This window comes from Oncorhynchus gorbuscha, linkage group LG01 (assembly GCF_021184085.1).
Source record: "Oncorhynchus gorbuscha isolate QuinsamMale2020 ecotype Even-year linkage group LG01, OgorEven_v1.0, whole genome shotgun sequence".
In the NCBI taxonomy this organism is placed as follows: domain Eukaryota; kingdom Metazoa; phylum Chordata; class Actinopteri; order Salmoniformes; family Salmonidae; genus Oncorhynchus; species Oncorhynchus gorbuscha.
The window spans coordinates 46,086,285-46,098,473 of NC_060173.1; the positions used below are offsets into that span (position 1 = coordinate 46,086,285).

The window sequence follows — 12,189 nt, forward strand, 5'->3', positions numbered from 1 at the left end:
ATTGAGGTCTGGGCTTTGACTAGGTCATTCCAAGACATTTAAATGTTTCCCCTTAAACCACTCGAGTATTGCTTTAGCCGTATGCTTAGGGTCATTGTCCTGCTGGAAGGTAAACCTCTGTCCCAGTCTGAAATCTCTAGAAGACAAACAGGTTTCCCTCAAGAATTTCCCTGTATTTAGCGCCATTTTCTTTCTTCCTTCAATTCTGACCAGTTTCCCAGTCCCCACAGCATGATGCTGTCACCACCATGCTTCACTGTGGGGATGGTAATTCTCGGGGTGATGGAAGGTGTTGGGACTGCGACCAGACATTGCATTTTCCTTGATGGCCAAAAAGCTAAATTTTAGTCTCATCTGACCAGAGTACCTTCTTCCATATGTTTGGGGAGTCTCCCAGATGCCATTTGGCGAACACCAAACATGCTTGCTTATTTTTTCTTTAAGCAATGGCTTTTTCTTGGCCACTTTTCCGTAAAGCCCAGCTCTGTGGAGTGTATGGCTTAAAGTGGTCCTATGGACAGATACTCCAATCTCCGCTGTGGAGCTTTGCAGCTCCTTCAGGGTTATCTTTGGTCTCTTTGTTTCCTCTCTGATTAATGCCTCCTTGCCTGGTCCATGAGTGTTGGTGGGTGGCCCTCTCTTGGCAGGTTTGTTGTGGTGCCATATTCTTTCAAATTTTTTAATGATGGATTAATGGTGCTCCGTGGGATGTTGAAAGTTTCTGATCTTTTTTTATAACCCAACCCTGATCTGTACTTCTTCTCAACTTTGTCCCTAACCGGTTTGGAGAGCTCCATGGTCCTCATGGTGCCGCTTGCTTGGTGGTGCTGCAGACTCTGGGGCCTTTCAGAATATACTGAGATCATATGACACTTAAATAATGTCCACCTGTGTGCAATCTAACTAATTATGTGACTTATGAATGTAATTGGTTGCATAAGATCTTATTTAGGGGCTTCATAGCAAAGGGGGTGAAAACATATGCACGCACCACTTTTTTTCGATTTTTTTGAAACAAGTTATTCTTTTCATTTCACTTCACCAATTTGGACTATTCTGTGAATACTTTTGCAAGGCACTGCACATGCTATATATATAACACACAGAGGGTAGCTACATTAGCCAAAACGGTTCTTCGGTTGTCACCATAGGAAAACACTCTTTGATTCCAGGTAGAACCCTTATTGGTTTCCGGTAGAACCCTAAAATGGTTCTACCTGTTCTCCTATAGGGACAGCCGAATAACCATTTTAGGTCCTTTGTTTTCTAAGAGTGTGTTGCTACGTTCCATTAAAGGTGACCAGGATGTACCCATGTGCTGAAATAGTTAACCAGTCTGAGCCAATACTGATCTAGGACTAAGAAAGCCCATGGTTTAGCTTCCCCAAAAGGAGGAAAGAAAACAGTAGACCAACTGTTTTACAAACCTGGCAGCAGACTAACACAGAGGTGTGTACAGGCTTGTTTGCTGCAGGTAGAACACAACTGAACACGCAGTAATATTGCTGAATATAAAACTAAAATAAAGTGTTTCATCACAATTCCGTGGTAGACAACTGCTTATCAAATCATGCTGGTCTTATTCTCAAGGCCAGGGGGGACTGGCCACTTTTCAACGTCCATGGATGTCCAGTGTTGATCGGCGCTCAGTGGGTGAGGATGCTGGTTACAGTAAATGGAAAGAGAGGGGGCTCATGGGTAGGTGTCAGTAAGAGCTAGGAGAGGTGGCATTAATTGGAGAGAGCGGTGAGAAGAGAGAAAGAGAGAGAGAGAGAGAGAGAGAGAGAGAGAGAGAGAGAGAGAGAGAGAGAGATATGTCTAAACTTTTCATATTCTTGCTTTGACCACCAGACGACAGAAAGAGAAAGAAAACTGTTATGAACTGAATATAATAGTATGTCAGTGGTTCTTGGGGACCTTCAATGCTGCAGACATTCTTTGGTACCCTTCCCCAGATCTGTGCTTCAACAAAATCCTGTCTCGGAGCTCTACGGACAATTCCTTCGACCTCATGGCTTGGTTTTTGCTCTTACATGCACTTTCAACTGTGGGACCTTATATAGACAGGTGTGTGCATTTCCAAATCATGTCCAATCAATTGAATTTACCACAGGTGGACTCCAATCAAGTTGTAGAAATATCTCAAGGATGATCAATGGAGACAAGATGCACCTGAGCTCCATTTTGAGCCTCGTTGCAAAGGGTCTGAATACTTACAGTTGAAGTTGGAAATGTACATACACCTTAGCCAAATACATTTAAACTCCGTTTTTCACAAATCCTGACATTTGATCCTAGTAAAAATGCCCTGTCTTAGGTCAGTTAGGATCACCACTTTATTTTAGGAATGTGAAATGTCAGAATAATAGAAGACAGATTAATTTATTATTCTTAATTTTTTTAATCATTTTCCCAGTGGGTCAGAAGTTCACATACACTCAATTAGTATTTGGTAGCATTACCTTTAAAATGTTTAACTTGGGTCAACCGTTTTGGGTAGCTTTCCACAACCTTCCCACAACAAGTTGGGTGAATTTTGGCCCATTCCTCCTGACAGTTGGTGTAACTGGGTCAGGTTTGTAGGCCTCTTTGCTCGCACATGCTTTTTCAGTTCTGCTCACAAATGTTCTATAGGATTGAGGTCAGGGCTTTGTGATGGCCACTCCAATACCTTGACTTTGTTGTCTTTAAGCCATTTTGCCACAACTTTGGAAGTATATTTGGGGTCATTGTCCATTTGGAAGACCCATTTGCAACCAAACTTTAACTTCCTGACTGATCTCTTGAGATGTTGCTTCAATATATACACCTAATTGTCTCATCCTCATGAGCCATCTATTTTGGTAAGTGCACCAGTCCGTCCTGCAGCAAAACAACCCCACAACATGATGCTGTGCTTCACGGTTGGGATGATGTTTTTTGGCATGCAAGCCAGCCCCTTTTCCCTCCAAATATAACAATGGTCATTATGGCCAAATATTTTTGTTTCATCAGACCAGAGGACATTTCTCCAAAAGTACGATATTTGTCCCCATGTGCAGTTGCAAACCATAGTCTGGCTTTTTATGGTGGTTTGGAGCAGTGGCTTCTTCCTTGCTGAGCGGCCTTTCAGGTTATGTCGATATAGGACATGTTTTACTGTGGATATAAATACTTTTGTACCGGTTTCCTCCAGCATCTTCACAAGGTCCTTTGCTGTTGTTCCGGGATTGATTTGCACTTTTTGCAACAAAGTACATTCATCTCTAGAAGACAGAACGGGTCTCCTTCCTGACTGGTATGACAGTTGTGTGATCCCATGGTGTTTATACTTTCGTACTATTGTTTGTACAGATGAATGTGGTACCTTCAGGCATTTGGAAATTGCTCCCAAGGATGAACCAGACTTGTGGAGGTATACAATTTTTTTCTGTGGTCTTTGGCTGATTTCTTTTGATTTTGCCATGATGTCAAGCAAAGAGGCACTGGGTTTGAAGGTAGTCCTTGAAATACATCCACAGGTACACCTCCAATTGACTCAAATGATGTCAATTAGCCTATCAGAAGCTTCTAAAGCCATGACATCATTTTCTGAAAAGCTGTTTAAATGCCTCTAAGTCAACTTAGTGTATGTAAACTTCTGACCCACTGGAATTGTGATACAGTGAATTATACGTGAAATAATCTGTCTGTAAACAATTGTTGGGACAATGACTTGTGTCATGCACAAAGCAGATGTCCTAACCAACTTGCCAAAACTATAGTTTGTTAACAAGACATTTGTGGAGTGCTTGAAAAACGAGTTTTAATGACTCCAACCTAAGTGAATGTAAACTTCCGACTTCAACTGTACAGCCACGCAGAACACTGAACATCCCCTGTGTCGTTTCATGCTCTGGAATTGTGAGACAGAACAATATGTCATCGTGAATAGCGAACAAAAGTCAATGCATCTTGGCCCTCACAGCTAACGTCCATTTGGAGAGCATAAGATGGGGAGTTTTTGAGTCAGTTTGCTCTTGATAGCTAGAAATAGCATTAATTCTTAGTTTCACAGTGTTATCTGACAAAGGCATTGATGTGAGTTTCTGTGCGTCTGCCTCCCCACACATTGTTTTCACCATATCAGTTGTGGCCGGTATTACCAAAGCCCATGCAATAGTGTGTGGTTTCATAGCATAGCGGGCTTAGCCATTCACCGCGGGAATGATTCAAGTGTAACGGTCAAGTGCGGCCTCTTCCCATGGACTAAGGGCACTCTCTGGTTGAACTTTAACTTTTAGATTTGAATCATTTTCGTTTAGATTAAGGTTACAATGATTGAGAGACAAAGAAGATATTATCATTTATTTATTTTACCAGCATTTTGGAAAGTTTATATCAGTCGACCCCTAGTTTGGGAACTGCTGATCTAACCGTAACATTTAATACCAACAGAAAAGTTGCCGTTTTTAGCCTACCGCCCAATGAGACCTATGCAATTGCAATGGCCAATGTGCATTTTGCACACTTCGTATTTCAAAGCCATAACAAATATCTTGGTTGTAAACATTTGAGTTGAGAAATAAAAAGTATACATTCAGAAAGCCGAGAACCTTCTAACTGTGACAACAGGGTAGCTGTGTTTCCCCCCCAACTGGCTTTTTAAATGTTATACTATATCAAAACACTTTTTCTCCAGGAATCTCCCCCCCCCCCCGGAAAAAGAGACAGTGTGGCTCGTTTGACACAGCAGTAGGCCCAACAGAAACAGGCACAGGTCAAGGCAGACACTTTCATTACAGGAATCATGAGGATACTGTACTTTACTGTTTGACCAAATCGTGGTTTGAACCTTGCGAAAAAATAGGGCGTTTTGAGTGAGGTGACCATGTAGGACGTGCAGCTCGCAACGATGCGATCAGTAAAAAAAATGTAACTCGTAGAGCCAAGTCAAAAGGGTCGCAAAATGCGACAAAAAATGCTATATAATGTAGTAATTTTGACCAGGGCCCGCATAGGGCTCTGGTCAAAAGTAGTGCACTATGTAGAGAATAGGGGGGGATTTCGAACGCAACCTGTGTTTGCAGTGTTTCCTTTTTCAAATCAAATTTTATTAGTCACATGCGCTGAATACAACAGGTGTAGACCTTACAGGGAATTGCTAACTTACGAGCCCCTAACCAACAACGCACTTTCAAAAAATATGGATAAGAATAAGAAAAGTAACAAGTAATTAAAGAGCAGCAGTAAAATAACAATAGCGTGGCTATATACAGGGGGGTACCGGTACAGAGTCAATGAGCGGGGTCACCTATTAGTCATGGTAATATGTACATGTAGGTAGAGTTTTTAAAGTGACTATGCATAGATGATAACAACAGAGAGTAGCAGCGGCTCGGCGTCTGACCGTGCCCAATGAACAAACAGAAGAGTGGCCCTTATCTGAGCCCACTGATACGCCAGCCACCAAAAGCACCCAATCATCTCTAAGGAGACCGGTCAAAGTGCAGTGTACTGGGTGGGATGATAGACACTGCACTGGCTGGGGGATTTTTCAGCAGGAGTTTAGTAGGTTTATGATGGGGTCACCCATGTGATGTGATATCTGAAGGTTCAAAACTACAATACTAATGGGTCGTTTACCTAACTCATGTCAAGGCCACGTTATTAAATGTCAACATGAACTCAATGCTCCTTTAGGCCTACTCTAATGCTCCTTTAGGCCTACTCTAATGCTCCTTTAGGCCTACTCTAATGCTCCTTTAGGCCTACTCTAATGCTCCTTTAGGCCTACTCTAATGCTCCTTTAGGCCTACTCTAATGCTCCTTTAGGCCTACTCTAATGCTCCTTTAGGCCTACTCTAATGCTCCTTTAGGCCTACTCTAATGCTCCTTTAGGCCTACTCTATGGTTTGAGATGAATGGAGGCAGTAGACATATGTCCCAGTTCTACTGCACTGCTGCTAGGTCACTAGGGCTCCACTGTCTGTCACCATCTCAGTCACTTTACTCCATTTACAGAGTAAATCAATCTGCTGGGGTAAGTGTACATACACTGTAGAAAAGCCAACTCAACCAATTGCTTAAATCAGCATTATTATTCGGTCCGGGACGAGACGATACCAGTATCGCGATACTCGTTAGTAGTATGGCAAGGAAACCAAACACAAACCAGACTGAACTTCTTTAGGAAAACTGCCATGATGTTGGGAGCAAACGTATGTCATCCATAGTCACATTTATTTATTTTCCAAACTATAGAACACAATATTATAGCACATCATATTTTACATACAGCAAGTTTTTAAAAGGACCAAAGAGTTGGGTCCTTCTTCCTTTTCGCCATGGAAGAAATGTTGTGAAATACTGTACTTTACTGTACTCTACTGTTCTGTGCTGTACTCTACTGTTCTCTACTGGGCTGTACTCTACTGTTCTCTACTGTACTCTACTGGGCTGTACTCTACTGTTCTCTACTGGGCTGTACTCTACTGTTCTCTACTGTACTCTACTGGGCTGTACTCTACTGTTCCCTACTGTACTCTACTGTGCTGTACTCTATTGGGGTGTACTCTACTCTACTGTTCTGTACTTTACTGTACTCTACTGTTCTCTACTGTACTCTACTGGGCTGTACTCTACTGTGCTGTACTGTGCTGTACTCTATTGGGGTGTACTCTATTGGGGTGTACTCTACTCTACTGTTCTGTACTTTACTGTACTCTACTGTTCTGTGCTGTTCTCTATTGGGGTGTACTCTACTCTACTGTACTCTACTGGGCTGTACTGTACTCTATTGGGCTGTACTGTACTGTACTGTAGTGTACTCTATTGGGCTGTACTGTACTCTACTGGGCTGTACTCTATTGGGCTGTACTGTACACTACTATACTCTACTGGGCTGTACATTATGTACTCTACTATACTCTACTGGGCTGTACATTATGTACTCTACTATACTCTACTGGGCTGTACATTATGTACTCTACTGGGCTCTACTTTAATGTCCAAACTTGTAAAACATAGCTATGATTTGTTCAGATTTGGTCTAGTCCAGACCAACCAAATGTGGTCTTGTTTGGGGGCAGAACTCATTAGAATAATAGCCAGTGTGTAGATTACTTAGGATACATCACCATGAAGAGAATGACATTCATATCCGTAATTATGCATCACAATTCCATTACATGGTGGAAATCCACTTCACTTACTGTGGTTGAATTACCCCAAAATAGTTATTCAGAAATCAGTGTGTCATGTCAATGCTGACAACCCATCATTTTAGCAGACGTCATTGAATCTTAATTCGTTACAGACATTGAACAGAGTTTTTGGAAAACGTGGACAAGGTAGGGAGACTTCACTGTTACTGATTTCACTGTTACAAAATGCTGTTACCAAACTTTGCATCTGCATAGTTCTTCCAGTAAATGTGTTTTTGTAAAATGTTCAGTGTAAATTGTTAAAAGTAGTCATTGTGCATGTAGTTGTATGGTTTGTTAAACTTTGAAATCAATGCTTTTTTCCGTTTGGCATACATTTTAAGGAAACATTTTAGTTTAGGCGCAATTGCCCAAATCTATAAACCGGAATAGAAAAATGTGTGAAAATAATCCTTTATATACAACTTTTCCAGAGTTTACCAAATTGACTCCATATCTCCCTAAATGTGCGCTGGCATCTGGGATCACGTGGTAATCACGCATGGCAACTACTAATGGAGTACGGGGACTAAGGATTCAGAGGAGATAAGGGATGTAGCCTTCAGCGTTGGGAGTCCAATGTGTACAGGTCTCCTGCCCATTGCCTCTCCTTCCGGCCAATTGTCATGTACAGTCTGCCGCTGGTGCATAGAAGCATTGAGAAATAAAACATTAAACCCCAAACATTACATAAACTCGTCCACTAGACTTTGTCTCATGACTTGACAGCAGGTCCAGTGTCATACTGATAATCACTGTAACATTATAATACGTCAGAGAGAGGTCAGAGAGAGGTCATGAACAAAGCAAACACATGAACTGTAACTCTGTACCTCACCCCATAACTCCAACACAGGTGTAAAAATAAACATATTTTTTTTTAAACTTGGGACCCGAGTAATAACCTAAATACAGAATAATGGTCTGGAGTCTTTCCTGGGCTTACTTAGGATGTGTCCACACCGGTGCAAATACAGGTGGATATTCAGTTCAGTTGGTATTCTGCTGCCCTGAATGGGCCAGTGTGTAGATATGGCATAGTTAGTGGCGCTGAGAGTACATGGGAACGTCAGGTCACACTGTCCCGTAATGCCAGAAATGTTTAGAGTTGAACCAGTGGCAGCCTTTCTTTCCCCCTCTGACATTTTTTCCCCCCTCTCTTTCCCTCTCTTTCTCTCCCTGTTGCTCCAAGCAGCACTTGGTAACAACAATGTCCTTAAGCTACACCTCAGCTCTGTGCCAAACTCTTGGTGGCCATGTTGAGCTTATTTCCAAATCAGCCAGCAGGATCAGATGCAGAGCAGTGTTACAAAACAACTCGGTGCTCCTTGCAACTGTACTGTACATTTCAGAGTGGGGAAAGACAAACGGCAGCAATCTGTCCCAGCTATTTTATCCACTGGACAGCTGGAGGTCTGGCTGAAGAGGAAGCAATTCTATCTGTACAGCACAGTCACTCACTACACACTATATTCTCCAGTAAGAGCAACACAATAGCCCGATAACAGCCAAATACCTCCTATCTTGTCTAACTGAGACATACAGGAGTGTGTCCCTAAAAGGCCACTGTGCCAAGCTGCTCAGGCCTGTAAATTGAGTTGCACAGGAGGTTCTATCTACCAAGGGCTATTAATGTGTGGATTGGGTTGGCAGGGGCCCTGGCTAGCAGCTGACAGCCAAATTTCATCAGCCGTTGTCTACACGTGCTCTCTGACTGACTGGCGAGGATGGAGTAGCATATGTGACATTGATAAGAATGCTTTACCGTAACGTCTAGGATTTGGCTGATATTGACAGGGTGAGTTGTGTTTCTTCAGAAAGTATTCATACCCCTTGACTTTTTCCACATTTTGCTGTGTAGCCAGGATTGTTACAGCCTACACACAATACCCCATCATGTCAAAGTGGAATATGCTTTTAGAATTTTTTTTACAGATGAATTAAAGATAAAAGCTGAAATTTCTTGAGTCAACAAGTATTCAACCCCTTTGTTATGGCAAAGCTAAATAAGTTCAGGAGTAAATATGTGCTTAACAAGTCACATAATAAGTTGCATGGACTCACTCTGTGTGCAATTATAGTGTTCTAACATGATTTTTTAATTACTATCTCATCTCTATCCCAACAATTATCTGTATGGTCCCACAGTCAAGCAGTGAATTTCAAACACAGATTCAACCACAAAGACCAGGGAGGTTTTCCAAGGTCTCACAAATAAGGGCACCTATTGGTAGATGGGTAAAAAAAGCAGACATTGAATATCACTTTAAGCATGGGGAAGTTATTGTTTACACTTTGAATGGTGTATCAATACACCCAGTCACAACAAAGACAAAATCATCCTTCCTAACTCAGTTGCCGGAGAGGAAGGAAACCGCTCAGGGATTTCACGAGGACAATGGTGACAATGGTGACTATAAACAGTTTAATGGCTGTAATAGGAGAAAACTGAGGATGGATCAATAACATTGTAGTTACTCCACAATACTAACTTAATTGACAGACTGAAAACAAGGAAGCCTGTACAGCACAAACATAATCCAAAATATGAATTCTGTTTGCAACAAGGCACTAAAATAATACTGCTAAAAATCTGACAAAGAAATTCACTTTATGTCCTGAATACTGAGTGTTATGTTTGGGGCAAATCCCGATACAATAAGTCACTGAGTACCACTCTCCATATTTTCAAGCATAGTGGTGGCTGCATCATTTTATGGGTATGCTTGTCATCGTCAAGGACTAGGTCGTTTTTTGGATAAAAAAAACAGAATAGCACAGAAAAATTCCTAGAGGAAAACCTGGTTCAGTCTGCTTTCCAACAGACACCGGGAGACAAATTCACCTTTCAGCAGGACAGTGACCCAAAAACACAAGACTACCAAGACCACATTGAATGTTCCTGAATGGCCTAGTTAGAGTTTTCACTTAAATCGTCTTTAAAATCTATGGCTGTCTAACAATGATCAACAACTAACTTGACAAAGCTTGAAGAATTAAAAAAATAATAATGTGCAAATATTGTACAATCCAGGTGTGCAAAGCTCTGAAAGACTTACCCAGAAAGACTTACAGCTGTAATCGCTGACAAAGGTGGTTCTAACATGTATTGACTCAATGGTGTGAATACTTACGTAAATGTGTATTTCTGTATTTCATTTTCAATACATTTGCTAACATTACGAGGTATTGTGTGTAGATGTTTGAGAAAAACAAGTAGTCCATTTTGAATCCAGGCTGTAACACAACAACACGTGGAATAAGCCAAAGGGTATGAATACTTTCTGAAGGCACTGTAGTTTGCTGTCAGTGCATGAAGGGCAGCATTTGGTCAAGGTCCCTCTTTATTCCGTGGAGCGTGTAAATGGTGGTCATTTGTCACGGATGTGAAGTAAGCTCACCAAATGATTTTCTTACTTGTTTGTAGCACACCCGACGGGCTAAAACAATAGCAGACGCACAACAATGAGCTTTACTCCCCTTCAGATTACAGCAGGAACAGCATGTGCATGAAAATAAAACTGACAGACGGATACAGAAAGCCCGAGGAGGCTGAGAACAGAACAGGGTCTGACCTCCCGATGTGTGAATGCTGTCTGTTCCTGAGGTGAATACTACAAGGTCAAATGTTGGGAGATGGACATTGGGAGCACTTCTCCCCACTAGACAGCTGTATGGGTCCTGTTACATTTTCCAGTATGACATTGGAGTCTTGTACTATCCCAGTCTGGCTGCCAAGTCAGCCTACATGTTTGTTAGGTTGGAAGCTAGGCATGCAGTGACGTGCGTACAGGCCTGGCGACGGACAGTTGGGTCATTCCACGAATAGAGTGCCTTTTATGTCTCTCAGACATTACATGCTGATCAGACATTTCGAGTTGCGTGCGCGAGCATTGCAAAATAAATGTACACATACAGTACCAGTCAAAAGTTAGGACACGCCTACTCATTCAAGGGTCTTTATTTTTACTAGTTTCTAGATTATAGAATGACAGTGAAGACATCAAAACTATGAAATAGCACATATGGAATCATGTAGTAACCAGAAAAGTGTTAAACAAATCAAAATCTATTTTATATTTGAGATTCTTCAAAGTAGCCCTCCATGGCGTTGATGACAGCTTTGCACACACTTGGCATTCTCTCAACCAGCTTCCTGAGGTTATCACTTGGAACGACTTTTAAATTAACAGGTATGGAATTTCTTTCCTTCTTACACGGAACCCAAACCGACTGCGCGCGTGCGCCATCGTGCATACATTTATTTTATCCCTCCACACCAAACGAGATCACGACACGCAGGTTAAAATATCAAAACAAACTCTGAACCAATTACATTAAATTTGGGGACAGGTTGAAAAGCATTACACATGTATGGCAATTTAGCTAGCTAGCTTGCACTTGCTAGCTAATTTGTCCTATTTAGATAGCTTGCTGCTGCTCGCTAATTTGTCCTGGGATATAAAACATTGAGTTGTTATTCTACCTGAAATGCACAAGGTCCTCTACTCAGACAATTAATCCACACATAAAATGGTCATCTCTCCTCCTTCCAGGCCTTTTCTACTCTGGACTTTATATTGCGATTGGCAACTTTCATAAATTAGATGCATTACCGCCACGACCTCGTTTGTCTTTCAGTCACCCACGTGGTTATAACCAATGAGGAAATGGGAGAGGCAGGACTTGCAGCACGACCTGCGTCTGATTTAGAACTGATTTCTATTTTAGCCCTTGGCAGCGCAGACGCTCGTTGGCACGCGTGAGCAGTGTGGGTGCAATAATTCAATAACATAGATTTCAAAATGTATTTTGCAACGCTCACACATGCGACGCGAGCGGTGTAGCCAGCCTGTTAATGTGTTTGAGCCAATCAGTTGTGTTGTGACAAGTTAGGGGTGGTATACAGAACACTGTCAAGACCAAGTCGATAATATGGCATATTAACAGCTCAAATAAGCAAAGCTAAACGTTAGTCCATCAATACTTTAAGACATGAAGGTCAGTTAATACGGAAAATGTCAAG

General features: G+C 41.7%; 1 protein-coding gene across 5 annotated transcripts in view; it reads right to left on the reverse strand.

Moving 5' to 3' along the window:
* Nucleotides 1-12,189, reverse strand: part of LOC124038480 (peroxisome proliferator-activated receptor alpha-like) — a 66,157-nt gene that overhangs the window by 32,340 nt on the left and 21,628 nt on the right. The window contains exon 1 of one of the 5 annotated variants that reach the window (XM_046354451.1): nucleotides 10,581-10,685. The exons of 3 other annotated variants lie outside the window; for them this stretch is intronic. The gene's annotated coding sequence lies outside the window, so the exon portion shown is untranslated. Of the gene's footprint in view, nucleotides 1-10,564; nucleotides 10,686-12,189 lie in introns of those variants that run through there. One more of the 5 variants, XM_046354442.1, reaches the window with a different exon arrangement.